Genomic DNA, 15624 nt, shown 5'->3' with positions numbered 1-15624 from the left:
GATATCATGTGCCCTAGAAATAAGGCATGGCTTTGAACTCTCTTTATACATCCTTTCATTTACTTAGTTTTTTTTTTTTTTGAATGTTCTTGCTCTATCTCAGGCTGACCTGGAGTTCACTATGTCTCAGGCTGGCCTTGAACTTACATTGATCCTCCTATCTCTGCCTTCTCAGTGCTGGGATTAAAGGTGTGTGCTACCACTCCTGGCTTGTTCAGGGTTCTCATGTAGCTCACACAAGGCTTAAACTTACCATGTGGCCAAAGATGGCCTTGAACTCCTGCTCTGCCTCCCAGTTGTTAGATCGAGGCGCGTGCTGTCACATCTAATTCATCCTGGGCTCTGGCTTCGATAGGCTAGTTCTGTACCAGAAATGTTTCCAAGCTCCTCAATTTATTTATTTATTTTAAAGTCAGCCAACCATGGGCCAATTAGGAACAAATGGTATCACATGAGAAACTGATCCATGCTTTTTTTTTCATGGCAGATATTCTAAGAAAAGTTCTGGGCTCTTCTATTGTTTTGAAAGATGTACAGAGTTTTATAAGCTGTGGTAATTTGGCTTTTTAAAAAAAACGTGGGTGTACTTTTCCAAAGAATCCCCTTTTGTTTCCTCTCCACAGTGCAAATCACAGCATATGTTACCATACTCCAGTCATGACAGCATCTCTGTCGTTTTTGAACCTTAAAGCATAAAGCCTGATGTAAGTGGCCATCATAGATGATGTGCTGGCCTTGGGTGGCATTCCTTTACAGGAGCCTGCTGAATTCAATAAAATATAGAGTTAAATAACACAAGAAATTAGGAATGATATTCATGGCCCTGTGATTGACATGTGTCATGGACCAAAGTTTATGCTTAGTTCAATGCAACCCAACTAAGGACCAGCATAGAAGAGATGAGGCATGCCACCCCTCGTCCTTCATTAGCCAGTGGCTTCCTTGTGATATTGTCATGCCATGGAGGGGAGCAGATGTCAGTTTGTCAGTGTGCCATATTGGCAGGGTCATAGTGTTGATTCCCACCAATTTTAAGATAGATGCTCACCATGAGGAAGAACTGACATGAAGCTCAGAGGCCTCACATTCCAAACAGAAGCCTCGGTTACGCAGGCCCATGTGTGCTCTGTAAGAAGAGGCGCTATTGCGTCATCATTATGTGGGAATCCCGAGCTGACTGCATCAGCTCAGTTCAATCACGTGCCAGTAAAGAACAGGTAGCCACACCTGCATCTATGATGCGTGTCGGGGGAGAGGTGTGTGTCAACTCCATTGATCTAGCCCTCTGTATAACTCTGAGCCCTACTCAGTGATGAAAGGCAGCCAGTGTCTTCTGTGACATACCTCAGCAGAATCTAGGGACATTTAGCCAACTTATCTCTGGGATTTTAGTAGCATGTGATAAAGTTTGTAGTATAGTGCTATTGCATGCTTTAACAAGTATACTTATTAATTTGAAGTAAAATTCACCCATGGAATCTGTCACCTTCTCTCACAGGGAGTGTATTAGCACCTGTAGTTTAGATAGAATTTTTTTGTAGCTTGCTGTTGTTGTTTTCATGAAGGATAGGGAAAGTGTACCAGCCATTGATCCTTTACATACTTACCTCCACAAAAGATGTTTATCTAGGCAGTGTTTAGTAATTGGTATAGATCCCATTCTTAGACTGGGTACTGACTTAAATTTCTAACTCTACTCTCATTCTGTTTCCCCTTCCATGCTGAACATTGGACCACTGTTTGAAGTGTTATCCTGAATGAGGATCCCAGATACTAATGAAGGTAAGTTCCTTAGTTCATGATCACTGTTTGAAGAGTTTGTTTAGGGGAATAGTTGATGGATTTCATCATGATATGTCTATATATAAAAAATAAATTATGGACCAATAATGAGAATGCAGTAATGGTCTAGAAATTATATTTAATCCAAATGAACACAACTGAAATGATTTTCAAAGAAGATAGATACTATTTGATATATTCTATAAGTAGTTTAATATTATTCCACATTTTATATCTTGGTTGAGTGTAGCCTTTCCATGTGAGTAGAGATCTTGGTGAGCAGGTCTTTGGGGATGGCCCTGTGAGTGTTTCAGACGTGGACAAAGATGGCAGCTTCATTACGTTCCATTGAATGATCTCTCACATTTGGACTGACTAAGTAGAGGAACACACAGTCACTAGCTCTCCCTTGGTATCAGTGTGAAGCAGGGAGGTTGTCCATCCCACATGTGCACCTTTGAGTATCCTTGCAGATCAACCCAATGGGCCAAGAATCTAACATTCAAAGTTAGGTTTTAGGGACTTTGTGCTTGGCTAATTACTTGTGAGTTGGGAAATTAATCAACAGGTGAAGATAATGTCCACTATGGACCAGTGATGAATGGCATGGGGTTTCTGAGACAAGGACGCTGATTAAACCCTTGTGCAACTCTGAGGTCCATTGCAGAGAGATACCTGCCTTCCGTAGAAGTGAGGCTAGAAATAGTTCTTTGACTATTTGACTCACATTATAATATCCATGAATAAAGAATAAACCAATAAATGAAGAATAAGAAAGTTATACTGGGCAGAGTGGCCTATGACTGTATTCTCAGCACTGGGGAGGTTGAGGCAGGAGGCTAGCCTGGGCAATGTAGAGAGATCATTTCTCAAAACAACAACAATGACAAACTAAGCTAAACCAAAGACAAACAAATAAATAAAAGAAATGGAGAAATAAAGAAGCAGAGAAGGGCACATGTGCACTTTACCAGCGTGCCAGGCAGGAGGCAAGCGCATGGAGTGCTGGTCTTCAGATTCCCAGTGAAGGCTCCTTGGGTGGTCATCTGAACACAAGAGTCTGTTTTTTTTTTTTTTTTTTTTTTGGTGTGTGTGTGTGTGATGAAGCATTAGTCAAATTGATTATGGTGTTACAGAAAGGAAATATATTTACATAAGTATTGGAGCAAGAGATAGAAAAAAAGAGACACAGAAGAGACAATGGACTCATGGAGCACAATGGGCATTTTATAACAGTGGCATTTGTGATTAACAGTTTTATTCAAGAAAACAATATTAAATTGAATTGTTTGCTAATGTGAGTAATGACACAACAAAACCAACCTTAAAGCTCTTGCCCAGTGTAGGTGGGCTCATATCTATTGAAATATAATTCTGAATGAAGAAATGAATGTTTATATTTCAATCAATTTTTGAAAAAGCCAGCAACATGGAAAGATGTGTTGAGTATAAAGATCCTAATTCATGATGTTTATCCCCTCTGACATGTACAGCAAGGAAATTTCTAGGCCTTTCCAATAACACATTCAGGAGTTGGCTTCATTTATTTGTATTTTAGTTCTGTTTTGATGGTTGTGTACTTAAAACAAATTAGAAAAATTTTCCCATGATTAATGAAGTAGTTTGGTTAGCGAGTTAATTAAAAATATATTAAGAAGAGGTTTAGAATACGGGAGGCTGTGCCATGCATCAAATCTCCCATATATACAGCTTTCCACAAAGTCCAGCAGAAAAGATGGCCTTAGCTCTTACTCACGTAGATAACAAGGACAGACAGATGTTCCTAATAACTATAGTCATTTTTCTTGTTTTTATTGCTAGATTCAGTTGTGTTCATTATATTATTTAACACGAAATTACCTAAGTTCATAAATAGAAAGTGTTTTTCTCACTTTCAAACCATATAACTTAATATGAAGCATCTCCACATTCAAATGGGAATGCAAGCTGAGCCATATGGTGATGTCTCGGCAGCAGCCGGACTAGACTCGCTCATTCCAATGTCTGCCTTTCCTCCCCAGGTAACTGCTATCCTCCGGAAAAGTGCTTGCATTTGACTTATGGATAAGGAGAACAAATAGTGATGTAAGTGAAATATGCAAGTTCAAGTTCTTTCCTGGAGTGGGGCTCCTTCACAGTGGCCACAGAGACAGCAAAGGAGGGTATTCACAAGTGGCCAGTGCCAAAATTGTCTGTCAATTAGTAATTATGATTAATCCAATTCAGCAAGCCAAATTCCTTATGATAAATAGTCAAAAATATCTTTCACCTTCATAATGTTTCAAACTGCTCTTTTATTTTTTTTGTCATAATGGATTTAGATACTATTCCATTGATATTCTGGTAGGCAGTTAACTCACTGAGGCAGAAGATGAGGAAACAGATAATCTTGTCTTCTCTGCCTTGATAAAGATGGTAATTCATTATTCCATCTTTAACATAAAGATGCTAAATGAAACAGGCCCAGGCCTGCCCATTGGCCATAGTGGATTCACGTGGAATTAGGAATTGGATTAATGCATATGCCAGGCTTTGAGGATGGAGGTGTGGCTCTTACGCCGTGGGGTGCAAATTGTTCTAGGCGTACTCAAGTCTTGCAGGATCTCACCCTCCTTAGTTCCTGGATGTTATGTTATTAGTGTATCAGTGAATAAATGAAGACTAATGTAATTGAATGAAAGCACAGAATACCAAGTTTGGATCAATGATGAGTATGCGTGGGGCATCTGAATCAAAAACTTGATTAAACCCAGTGTGTAACTCTGAGGTCCACTGTGCTCATGGGAAATGTGCTTGTAGTGGAATTTAGGAGAATTCAGAAAATGTGCTATAGTAGTATTTTACATTAATCAGCACATAAATAAGAGAAAAGCAGGGTTCTATCCCATTCACCTGTGAAAGGGGCTAATTAATCAACAATTGTCAATCATTGCCTGCTGCTCCCCACTGGGAAGGATGTAGATAAGCTCTCTGGGCTAGTGCTTGGGGCTAGCATTTCTCAGGGCATGTCTTACTTCCAAAAGGACAGTGGGGCTGGAGAGGGCTTAGCGGTTAAGGAGCTTACCTGTGAAGCCTGAGGATCCATGTTCAGCTCTCCAGATCCATGCATTCCAGACACACAAGGTGATGCAAGTATCCAAGGCGGTACATGTGTATAAGGTGGCACATGTGTCTGGAGTTCTCTCTCTCTCATAAAAAATAGTTACAAAAATTAGACCAATGATGTAAACCTACCTAATGAAATTATGTATTTTGTATAATAGTTAATAAATAAAACTAATAAGTACATTCAATATTGACAATATAAAAAGCCATTATGCTCAGTACATTAAGAAAAATTGTTTTGATAAACAATATAATTAATGAAACTAAAAGACTCCCTAATTATTCAAATGGTGGAAAAGGCCAAGCAGGATCCCTGAAAGCATGAATAACTGTAGACCCTTGTGTTCACTGTTTCCTTTGAAAACAATAATTAGGATGATTGTATTAATAAAAGAATTTTACAATGTAGTGTCACCTAGAGATTTTTGCCTATTGTCATAAGGGAGAAAAGAATAATTTCACTCTCAATCCATTAAGCAAGGGAGATTATGGTGCTGTGAGTATGGCTTATAATCCAGCATGGAGGAGCCGAGGCAAGAGGATTGTTGTGAGTTGAGTTTCAGGCCACCAACATGGACTACCTAGTCCAAAACCAGCACATAGGAAGATACCATTTCAAAAACAAATAAACGTACAAATAGATAAACGAATAGAAACCTATGAGCCAACAAGAAATGCACATGGCTGACTTAGGTGCAGTATCCTTAATCCTATCCATGTACTTGAAGTAACTTAACCAAAAAACACATACCTCCATCTTTGTGAGAGAGTTACACTGTCCTGATGCAGCTTATGATTGACAACTACAGACAGTTACAACTGGTCTTAGGCAGAAGACAGTCTGGGCATTGTAGGTTCTTTTAGAATAAAATAATAGATTCTTCAAGTTATTAAATAAGTGAATCAATAAACACATTATTAAAGCCCAGTGTGGTCAAGTGTGCATTCATTCAGATTCAGCCTGTTTATTTTTATTTATTTATTTGAAAGCAACTGACAGATACTGAAAGAGGGAGGGAGGGAGAGAGAGAGGGAGAGAATGGGCACATCAAGGCTTCAGATGCATGCATCACATTGTACATCTGGCTTATGTGGGTCCTGCGGAATCAAACCTCGAACTGAGGTCCTTAGACTTTACAGGCAAGAGCTTAACTAATAATCCATCTCTCCAGACCCCGTATTCAGCCTATTTTGTAAAATATGTTTCCCTTGAAAGTTATCTGGGTTTTGCATTACTTGTTAGAGAAATCTAGATGGTAGGTAGATAGATAGATAGACAGACAGACAGATAGATAGATAGATTGATTGATCTATGGGTAGATAGAGAGACAGATATTAATAATTATTCCTTTCTACTAAAATCTATACTCTTCTATCTTTGGCAATGTTTTTCTCTAGAGTAAGCACCTGATATGGGCCTTGATCATTCTCTGAAGATGAACATCTGGTCATGACTGAGGAGGTGAGGATGGCCAGGAGCAGTCTGAAGGCTGTTCTTGCATCGTTCATGGTCATGTTTGTTTCTGCACCACAGTTGATTTAAGCATTTCCATGTTGGTAGAATCCCAGGCTGTGATGTGTTCAGGAGAGCTCTTAAATGTGACACACTATATGATCCAGGCTGTGATGGGTTTTAAGGGTGCTCTTTTTTTTTTTTTTTCCAAGGTAGGGTCTCACTCTAGCCCAAACTGACCTGGAATTCACTATGTAATCTCAGGGTGGTCTTGAACTCATAGAGATCCTTCGACCTCTGCCCCCTGAGTGCTGGAATTACAGGCTTGTACCACCATGCCCGGCTCTGGCTCTGGCTCTCGGGGGACTCTTAAATGTGACACCTTGTGTACTGTGGGTGTGGGTACTAGGAGGACTGGTCAGTCTGTCCCTTCCTAGTTAGACAAACTCGAGGTTTAGTCAGTGTTCTGCAGGTTTACACTTTGTAGCAGTTGAGCTGAGGAACACAGTACAGCTCTCTCAAGGGTTTTATTCATTAAAATGAAGGTATAATTGAATGAAGTACAAGAGTGCTATGTCTGGACCAATGATGAAAGTGGAGGGTGCCTGAATCAAAATTTTTGATTAAAGCCATCTGGAACTCTGAGGTCCATTTTCAAAAGTGCCCTCCCTTTTTTTTTTTTTTCCTCTGAGGAAATAAATTATAACAGATGTTCAAAATATTCAGGTATTTTTGACCAGGAGTTTTTAGTTTGTGGGGATAGCCTGCCCTTTTTTTTTTGTTGTTGAGTAATTCAGGCTTGAGATGCATTGCCTGGGTCAGTATGCAGGGAGCTGAGTGTGGCGTGTTGAGCTTAGGCACACGTTCTGTATGCACCGAATTCTAGTGATGCCTGCTGATGCAAGTCACTGCTCTTTCCAATAGGAACATGTGACAGATCTATGTAAAACAGTATCATAGTTCAAAGTATATTGCTGGCTGCTTATTGTTTTATAAGTAGAAAAAGGAAATATATATCTTTAGTGTAAGTAAAACTATGTAGTAAATTAGATAGTTATTTAATTCAGAAAGGAATGAGCACAGTTCATCTTGAAGATATGCTATGAAAAGGATGATGATTAATTCAGCCCTGAATGTTCTTAAGTTAAGAAAAAGCATATGAGCAGGCATGGTGTCACAGGCCTGCGATCCCAGTTGTTGGTTGGCTGAGCAGGAGTCTCACAAGCTCCTGGTCAGCCTGGGCTGCATAGTGAGACCCTCACCCCAACTCCCCCTGTCAAGGAAGAAAAAAACATCTTCTTAAAATTTTATTGTTATTTCTTAATTGTGTTAATTGTACATAGTAGTTGGAGATAGTGTATGTTCATTTACTTCTTCATAAACTGTGTCTGATGCCTATGGGCAGATGTCTGCATGATTCATTCATGGATCTTTTTTCTTAACAAAGAATTGAACAGAATTCATTTTATTATTTAAAATTAATAGTTAAAGGGGTGTCCCCTTCTTGGGTCAGGAGTGAAAAATGTGACTTCAACTTCTTGATTAGTCTAGTCTTTTAGAATGACATAACTTTGCATGGCTTTTCTTCTAAAAATTGGTATTTGACACCACAGAATGAAGACAATGGCTGCTGTAATGGTTGTCTGCAGGCCAAGAGCTTGTTTGTTGCCATTGTGGGTAAGAAAACCCATGACTATAATTGCCAAAGAATTTTGTCAATCAATGTTGGTTTCTCATTGGTATTCATTGACTTATTAAATGTAGCCATTTTCAGACCAAGTGATATAAGTTACATTATGAAACAAAGATTATGCTGTATCCAATGAATACAACTGTGGCTATTAAGTAGATATTCTACTTATTTTCAGATCTGCCTAAGTTCATCTGATTTATATACTGCAGTTTAGTTCAAATCTAGACCTGCATGTCCAATATGGTCCCCCCATCCACAAGTAGCTATTTGTATTTAAATTAATTAAAGTTAATGAGATGTTCTATTCAATTTCTTAGTCACAGTAGCCATGTTCCATGTAATTTTACAGCTACCTGAGGTTATTTGGGAACGTCCTGGGGGATGCAGTTAATAATACATTTAGGCCGTAAGTGCAATTGTGCAGTTTCTCACTGAAGAAGAGATACACAGGAAGTGGAAACACAGATGTGATGCCTGTCAATTGATCCACACATGGTTCACTGACTGCTGCTGGAAAACCATCTGAAAATGAGCTTATCTATGGGGAAAGACATTTTAAACAGATCTTGGTTACATTTAAGATTATTGTTCTTGGATTTTTAAAAAAAAAATTCATGAGTATGGATTTTATTACCACTGGTGAAGCAATTAATGGATCAATAGACAAAAGCTATTTTGAAAGGAAAAAAATAAGTCAAAGATGGCTTATTGTGGATCAATGATGAGTACCCTGGGGTGTCTGAAAGGAGGATTTTGATTAAACCCTATAACTCTGAGGTCCATTACAAAAAAATTCTCGTGTATTATTTCTCCAGGATATAAGCTTATTCCTGGAGCTAAAAATAACCTTGACTGTATTCTTGGGCTGTGTGTGTTTTGTTTACTAAAGCAACCCATAAATCAATAAAGAAACCTATCAATGAGGACAGACAAATAGGTTATTCCTGGTCCAAAAATATAAGTACTTTATGCAATAAGAACTATTACTATTACATATATGAAGCACTGAATTCCAGTAATATATTGGTCAAAGCTGACCCCTTTGACTCAGGAGCATTTATAGGTGGTGGATGCAGAAGTTTTTTTCTTGCTATTCTAATTTAAGTTGTATATAGGGCAAAATATTTATTTAAAGCAATAATCAATTATATACAAACCTAATTGAGAAAGAGCTTTGCCTAGATGGATCTGGGTTGAGGACGTGTCACACACAAGTAATTAATAATCTAGCAGTCCTATTAAATTCATCTCCTTAGTTTTATTAAAAATAATAACAATAATCTTATCCTTTTTTCTGTGTCAACATAATATTGTTCAGAAATTAATATTGTCCAGTTTTGGCTGAATCCCAGCAGTCATGGTGCTATGAGAAAAGTAGAGTATGGATGACCTTGTGTTGTGAACAAGGCAATGTTTCATCCCGTCCCACAGCACTTCCAGGAAGAGAGAACAGACCTGGGCTCTGCCATTTGCTGCATGGTGACTATGATCACATATATTTGGACAGAGTTTCCCTTTTTGGCTTCTTGAGCAATTTCTTTATAATTGATGTGTTAAGTGGTCCCATGTGTAACCATATATCTTCATATGTGTTTTTGTATATACTGGTGGTGACTGAGAATTTGACTGTTTTCTTTTCTGACATTCTTCCCTGGCTGGGTAGGGACATGTAAACAGACACATGTAATAGTGATGGTTCTTATGCTATTGTCTGGTATACTGTTACTGTAAGCTTAATACTGGCATTATCTGTCAGTGAACCAGTGGATATTCCATGGAGCTTTGGTGTATGGTAAGGACAGAGGATAATTTCTCACTTTTACTGAGCTGGACTCTTTTAAAAAATCTGAATGTAGAATTAGCTATCTGTCTATGCATCTATCCATCTGTCTAACCTTTCTGTTTCCTATTTCGTTCATACTCCGCAGAATGGACGTGTAACCACACGGGCACACTAGGTAAGGGGGTATTGTTTCTTACCTTTTTGAATGATGTGTACAGAAAGCCAAGCAAGTAGCATATGTTGAGTCCACGGTTTATCATGGGTGTGAACTCTATCATTACAAGAGGCTAAATGGGCATATGTGAAATAAGAATAAGCAAAGAGCATGGGCAGACCAATTCACCACGCCTGTACGTGGTCTGTTAAAGTGGGAAATACAAGGCCATTTTATCATCACCAATAATCATTCAGTTTTCAATTAATTAATTAGTGCAAAATTGATTATGACATTTTATTTCAAGTGACAGGTGACTTATCCTTCACCTATTTGTAAGCATACCACATAGTTGGGATGAAAAAAATGTAAAGATATCTTGCTGTTCCAAGTGTAGAGCAAGAAGACCAGTACCTGCATGTTTGGGTCATGCCTTTAAAACATGCGTGTGGTAAACTAAGGTTGCCAAGTCTTCATCAGCTTAATTATGGGGTTGGCACAAGACGGGAGGCTTGCTGACCTGCAAACCTGTAGATGGAAATCTATTCTACAAGGGAGTAACTGACTTTCCCTCTGAGAAATGAATCACTGTTCAGTATTAGGGTAGCTTATTTCTTTTTTTGCTTTTTCCCCCATCAGCGTAGGGGATATCACTCATGGCCTCATGTAGCTAGACAAGCATGCTACCACTGAGCTACATGCAAGCCTTGTTTTAAAAATTATTTTTTTTTTTTTTGCTGGGTGTGGTGGCGCACGCCTGTAATCCCAGCACTCGGGAGGCAGAGGTAGGAGGATCGCCGTGAGTTCGAGGCCACCCTGAGACTCCATAGTGAATTCCAGGTCAGCCTGAGCCAGAGTGATACCCTACCTCAAAAAATCAAATGTAATGACTCTATTATTAACACATCAGTGAAACCTGGAGAATGAATAGTTAAGACACTGAAGAACAGGGAACAGGACGTGGACTGTCATGGGTTTGGAGGGATGTGAGCCAAGGATGTGGTTAGTCCAAGACCAGTGACACTTTGTTATAAAGGGGAGAATCTGCTGTGAGTCTACAGGGAAGTTGTAGAGTTTTTCTGGGTATGGGTAATATTATTGTAAGTACATCATTGCTTGTGTTAATATATGAGTGTACATACAAAAGAGAAAAGTGATCTATTTTAGGATTACATGGTAAAATAGTTATTACCTTTTAGAAAACTTCTGAAGTGCTGTGGTCCACTAGAAAGACATAAGGCACATTACAGCATTAGGAGAGAAGGTCATAGACAGGTTTCAGGAACAGATCATGTGCTGATTCTGGTTATAGGGTGATTTGGCAATTTTCATTGTATTAACAAAAAAAAGTATTGAATAAAAGATTCCCATAAACAGCTAAATGAACGAGAGGGTATTGGGCCACTAGGAAGCATAACTGCCGAATAAAAGAGACAAGAGCTGCAGGCTCCGCCCTCTTTGCTCATCGTCTCTTACTTTCACTGCCTTCTCTGCCTCTGATTTTTTCTTCTTTTCCTTCTGCCCTTTTTTTTTTAAAATTATTTATTTATTTATTTTAGAGCGATAGACACAGAGAGAAAGACAGATAGCGGGAGAGAGACAGAATGGGCGCGCCAGGGCTTCCAGCCTCTGCAAACGAACTCCAGACGCGTGCGCCCCCTTGTGCATCTGGCTAACGTGGGACCTGGGGAACCGAGCCTCGAACTGGGGTCCTTAGGCTTCACAGGCAAGCACTTAACCGCTAAGCCATCTCTCCAGCCCCCTTCTGCCCTTTTTATTCCCTTCCTTCCCCCACTTTCTTTCTCCCTCTCTTCTTTCTTCCCCACTTTCTTTGTCTCATCACATGGCCTTAAGTTTACAATCCCCTTGCCTGAGCCTCCCGAGTGCTGGGGTGATAGACGTGAGCCCCCATGGCCATCTCGGCCTTGGGTGTGGGATATGAAGACACTTCACTTTAGTTCTGCCTTGCTGCCTTGTCGACCCGTCCACTTTTGATCAGAAATGTTAGACATGATTAAAGACACTCATGAAGAAGTACATAGGTACATATAGGTGTTCACAGAGGTGCACACACACATAAACACAGGTTACCATAGCCATTGATGAGACTGATTTATGACATGATTCTTTAGACTAAATTGATCCAAATATGTTCCATTTTAAAAGTAGACACACATTGTTATCTACACGAGAAAGGAGCATAGAGACAACTGTTCCTAAGAGATAAAACTTTTTTCTTGTCACTTCTGATAGATTTAATTGAGAAGGAAATTAGGTCATTCACAAGCTAGGGACAAATTTGTTCACATATTATGGGTTCAATTAATCCATTAATACATGATATCTATAAAAACAAGAAAAAAAATCATAGCAGTTTCATTCTTTCTAACCTCTGTTTTGTATGTCATAGAATGGATCCAGTGTGGCCAGTTTAACCATTCTCCGCTCTTGAATGTTTCATCATTGCCTGTAAGGACATTGGTGCTTAGGCTGAGGTTAGTGACCATTTAAAGTCTTAAATACAACAATAAGAATATTTATGACCAGATTTTGAGTTAACGAAATATGATTTTGTTGGTATGAATGGATCCATTATAGAACTAATAATTAAATATATAAATAAATGAAAGAAGATAAAAATGTTCAACTGTGAATATATGTGGTGCAGCAAGAGATACTATTCACATTAACATGTTAGGCAATGTATGCATCCTTTATGTTGCCTCCTTGTCCAAGGCTCAAAGACAGTGAAGAATAGTAATAGTCAATAATAGTTTGGCTATTTTAAGTTTCCCATTATCAATTTTATCAAGATAAAGCATATAGACATTAACATAGATTGCTAATATCTAAAGTAAAAGCCTAATGAAGTCATCATTATTTTATCATTATCTGCTCTGTTCTTGATCTCTCAGATGGAATGGCTCAACACTAATGTAAACATTGTATTATGGCTGTGAAATCCATGCTTTCCTGTCTGTGATAGTATGAAGGCTTATTCTGTTTTGCTTTGTTTAAGGAGATTCTATGTATTATTATGAAGTATAAAATTTATTCAAATAAGGGCAAATAATTGTTTACTTCACAATAAAATAGAATTATCCCTAAGTTGTTCTTTTACATAATAATAATTATTATTTAGTCAGTAGCTTTTTCAACATTCATGTATACCTTATCCATGATGGCCACTGGTGGCATATGAAGCCTGGATGATGGCTCCAACTCTGAGGTCCACACTGGAAGGCCTTAGTGTATGTTAGTGATCCTGGACAGAAGTTAGCAGTACTCAACTGTGGATTGGTATTCAGGGCTCTTGCTACCTCATTCCATTTTGATGGTTGGATCAATGAATCATTATTACCACAAAAAATCTGTAAACAATTGTATACAAACCAGATAAGGTATTGGCCAATTAGAGCAAGAAATGTTATGTGGAAAACCTGGAAATCTAAGAAATAATTGTCTCAGATGTGAGAAAACCTTGATTGTAGATGATAGAAAATATATAGTAAAGTCAGTAGCTTAGATTCATGTTATAGCCAGGAACTGATTTCATTATTTTTTGTTAAAATATTTTATGTATATATGTATGTATCAATCTATCTATCTGTCTGTGTCAGGACCTCTAGCATATGAACTCCAGGCACATATGTCACCTTGTACATGTGGCTTACATGGGTACTGGGCAATTGGACCTGCATCCTTAGGCTCCACAGGCACACAACTTAATAGCTAAGCCATCTCTCCAGCTACCTCCTCTGTTTTGATGTCATTATTTTTTCCTTCTATTATATAAGTCTTGTGTAGGTAGCATTAGCCACTGTGATGTGATTTTTTTTAAAGTACTAATTTAAAAAATCTGAGAGAGAGAGAGAGAGAGAGAGAGAGAGAGAGAGAGAAAGAGTTTGATACAGAGGGAGAGAATGGGCTCACGAGAGCCTCTAGCCACTGCAAACGAACTCCAGATGTGTGTATCACCTTGGGTTTCTGGCTTACTTGGATGCTAGTGAATTGAACTTGCGTCCTTAAGCTTCATAGGCAGGCACCTTAACTGCAAATACATAATACATCTCAGGGAGGTGATTCTTTGAAAGAAAAATATGTGACAATTTGATTCCTACATAGTACCTAATGAAAGAAGAAATAAAAAATATTTGGACTGAATGTCAATCTTTTTATGATCTGTTCTCTTTGGCCTCTGAGATGAATGCTCCCAAGATGACTTGCCCAATGGTCCCCAGTCGTGAGTTCCACAGCTGCCCTGTGAATGTTACCAGCTTGGGTACTGATGTGAGTATCACTAATGGTCTTGTCCTGATAAGTAGGTCCACAATGACACAAAACACGGTTGAACTGTCTATGCAAAATTTTAAACTAAAGATAAAGAAAGTCCACGTGGCACAAACATCTGGTAAATAGTTAGAAGATCTTTTTCTCAGCTGATTATGATTTATAGTTATTTAAACATTACTAATAAACTAATTACTCAAAGTAAATGTAAGAATTAAGTGTTGGATCAATGATGACCACTGGTGGCGTATGAGTTGAGGATCATGACTGCTGGTCTGGAAGTCTGAGGTCCACACTAAAACATCTGATGCACATCTGTGGCATGGACATTACCATAGAAGGCTATATGCTTTAAAAAATGGAGGCCCCAAATTTAGTTTCATTCAGAACCGTGTTTGTATTCTCAAGAAGAAAATATCAATTCAATATGCATTTGAGGTGTAATAAAATGAAAGAGTACCACATGAATAATTGAATAGGGTAAAAATTTTTTTTTTATCATCTTCTGCTTTGTACTCTTAGAATGGATGCTCCTGAGCTGATCTCAGAATTCTTGTCATGTCACAAGGTCCTGTTTGTCCTTGTACCTTAGGAACATAGAACCATTGTGAGTATTTTTAAAGTCCTTATGTTGGTTTGAATGGTTTGCTAAAAACACTGTAGTCATCCATAGCTCAATGACAATAGACCTTGAAACACTTTATTAATAAATATTTATTAATAAATAATTACAAAATTAAGATTGACAAGAAGATCCATCCAATTTGGTACAGATCCTTTACGTAGATCTAAAGTGTACTTAAGGATCTTGTTTGTAAGTGTTTTATGACCCCTAGTTATATAATTATTGTTTTGAGGTAATAATGTCACTCAATACAGGCAGACATCAATGTAGAGAAGGGCAAGGGTTGGATCGATGATGACCACGGATGGCGTATGAGTCAGTCGATGACTACGGGTCTGGAAGTCTGAGGTCGACCCAGTGAAGCATCCAGAACGATACCTGTATTCCGAGGGTTGCAGGGTTAGGTGTTAGTTAAGAGTGTTCTTGACGTTTATGTTAGTTAATTTGAATGCCTTAGATTACTGAGAGAATTATTATATGAAATTATCAATTAGTAAAGATACATAAAGCACTGAAAGATTCATTTACCAACTATGAAAGCAAATATATGACAGAAATACTATGCGTATGTGCAAAATGCACTGAAATCGAAGAACAAAAGTCAAGTTATTACAACCTTTATGTAAGGTGACATATCCAGTAAAAATAATGGCTGTAAGTCCACATTGGCCTCAGAGTAGTGCTTAACATAACTAAAGGAGAAATGTAAAAAACGTTGGACAGAATGTCTCTCTCTCTC

The 15624-nt window shown here is 38.3% G+C and overlaps 1 long non-coding RNA gene, 5 other non-coding genes and 2 pseudogenes across 16 annotated transcripts in view; all 8 read left to right on the top strand.

Annotated features, from left to right (window-relative positions):
* The window catches only part of LOC123462083, a 67250-nt gene that overhangs the window by 39005 nt on the left and 12621 nt on the right, over positions 1–15624 (top strand). For 8 of the 11 annotated variants that reach the window (XR_006638093.1, XR_006638103.1, XR_006638095.1 and 5 more), the window contains 8 exons: positions 1747–1782; positions 3804–3867; positions 6286–6349; positions 7954–8017; positions 9962–9991; positions 12381–12465; positions 14174–14260; positions 14783–14867. This is a non-coding gene — a long non-coding RNA (uncharacterized LOC123462083). Of the gene's footprint in view, positions 1–623; positions 705–1040; positions 1257–1746; positions 1783–3803; positions 3868–6285; positions 6350–7953; positions 8018–9961; positions 9992–12380; positions 12466–14173; positions 14261–14782; positions 14868–15624 lie in introns of all 11 variants that reach the window. The other 3 variants (XR_006638098.1, XR_006638096.1, XR_006638094.1) reach the window with 3 other exon arrangements.
* LOC123462603 lies at positions 2370–2444 on the top strand. Its single transcript, XR_006638396.1, has one exon. It is a non-coding gene; the product is annotated as a small nucleolar RNA SNORD113/SNORD114 family (small nucleolar RNA).
* Positions 4480–4555, top strand: LOC123462601 (annotated as a pseudogene).
* LOC123462600 lies at positions 6919–6992 on the top strand. Its single transcript, XR_006638393.1, has one exon. It is a non-coding gene; the product is annotated as a small nucleolar RNA SNORD113/SNORD114 family (small nucleolar RNA).
* On the top strand, positions 8745–8816 carry LOC123462604. Its single transcript, XR_006638397.1, has one exon. It is a non-coding gene; the product is annotated as a small nucleolar RNA SNORD113/SNORD114 family (small nucleolar RNA).
* LOC123462615 lies at positions 13142–13205 on the top strand (annotated as a pseudogene).
* On the top strand, positions 14483–14554 carry LOC123462594. The gene has a single exon (XR_006638386.1). It is a non-coding gene; the product is annotated as a small nucleolar RNA SNORD113/SNORD114 family (small nucleolar RNA).
* LOC123462599 lies at positions 15170–15239 on the top strand. The gene has a single exon (XR_006638392.1). It is a non-coding gene; the product is annotated as a small nucleolar RNA SNORD113/SNORD114 family (small nucleolar RNA).

This window comes from Jaculus jaculus, chromosome 7 (assembly GCF_020740685.1).
Source record: "Jaculus jaculus isolate mJacJac1 chromosome 7, mJacJac1.mat.Y.cur, whole genome shotgun sequence".
Taxonomy (NCBI): domain Eukaryota; kingdom Metazoa; phylum Chordata; class Mammalia; order Rodentia; family Dipodidae; genus Jaculus; species Jaculus jaculus.
This window is presented reverse-complemented; position numbering and strand designations above follow the sequence as displayed.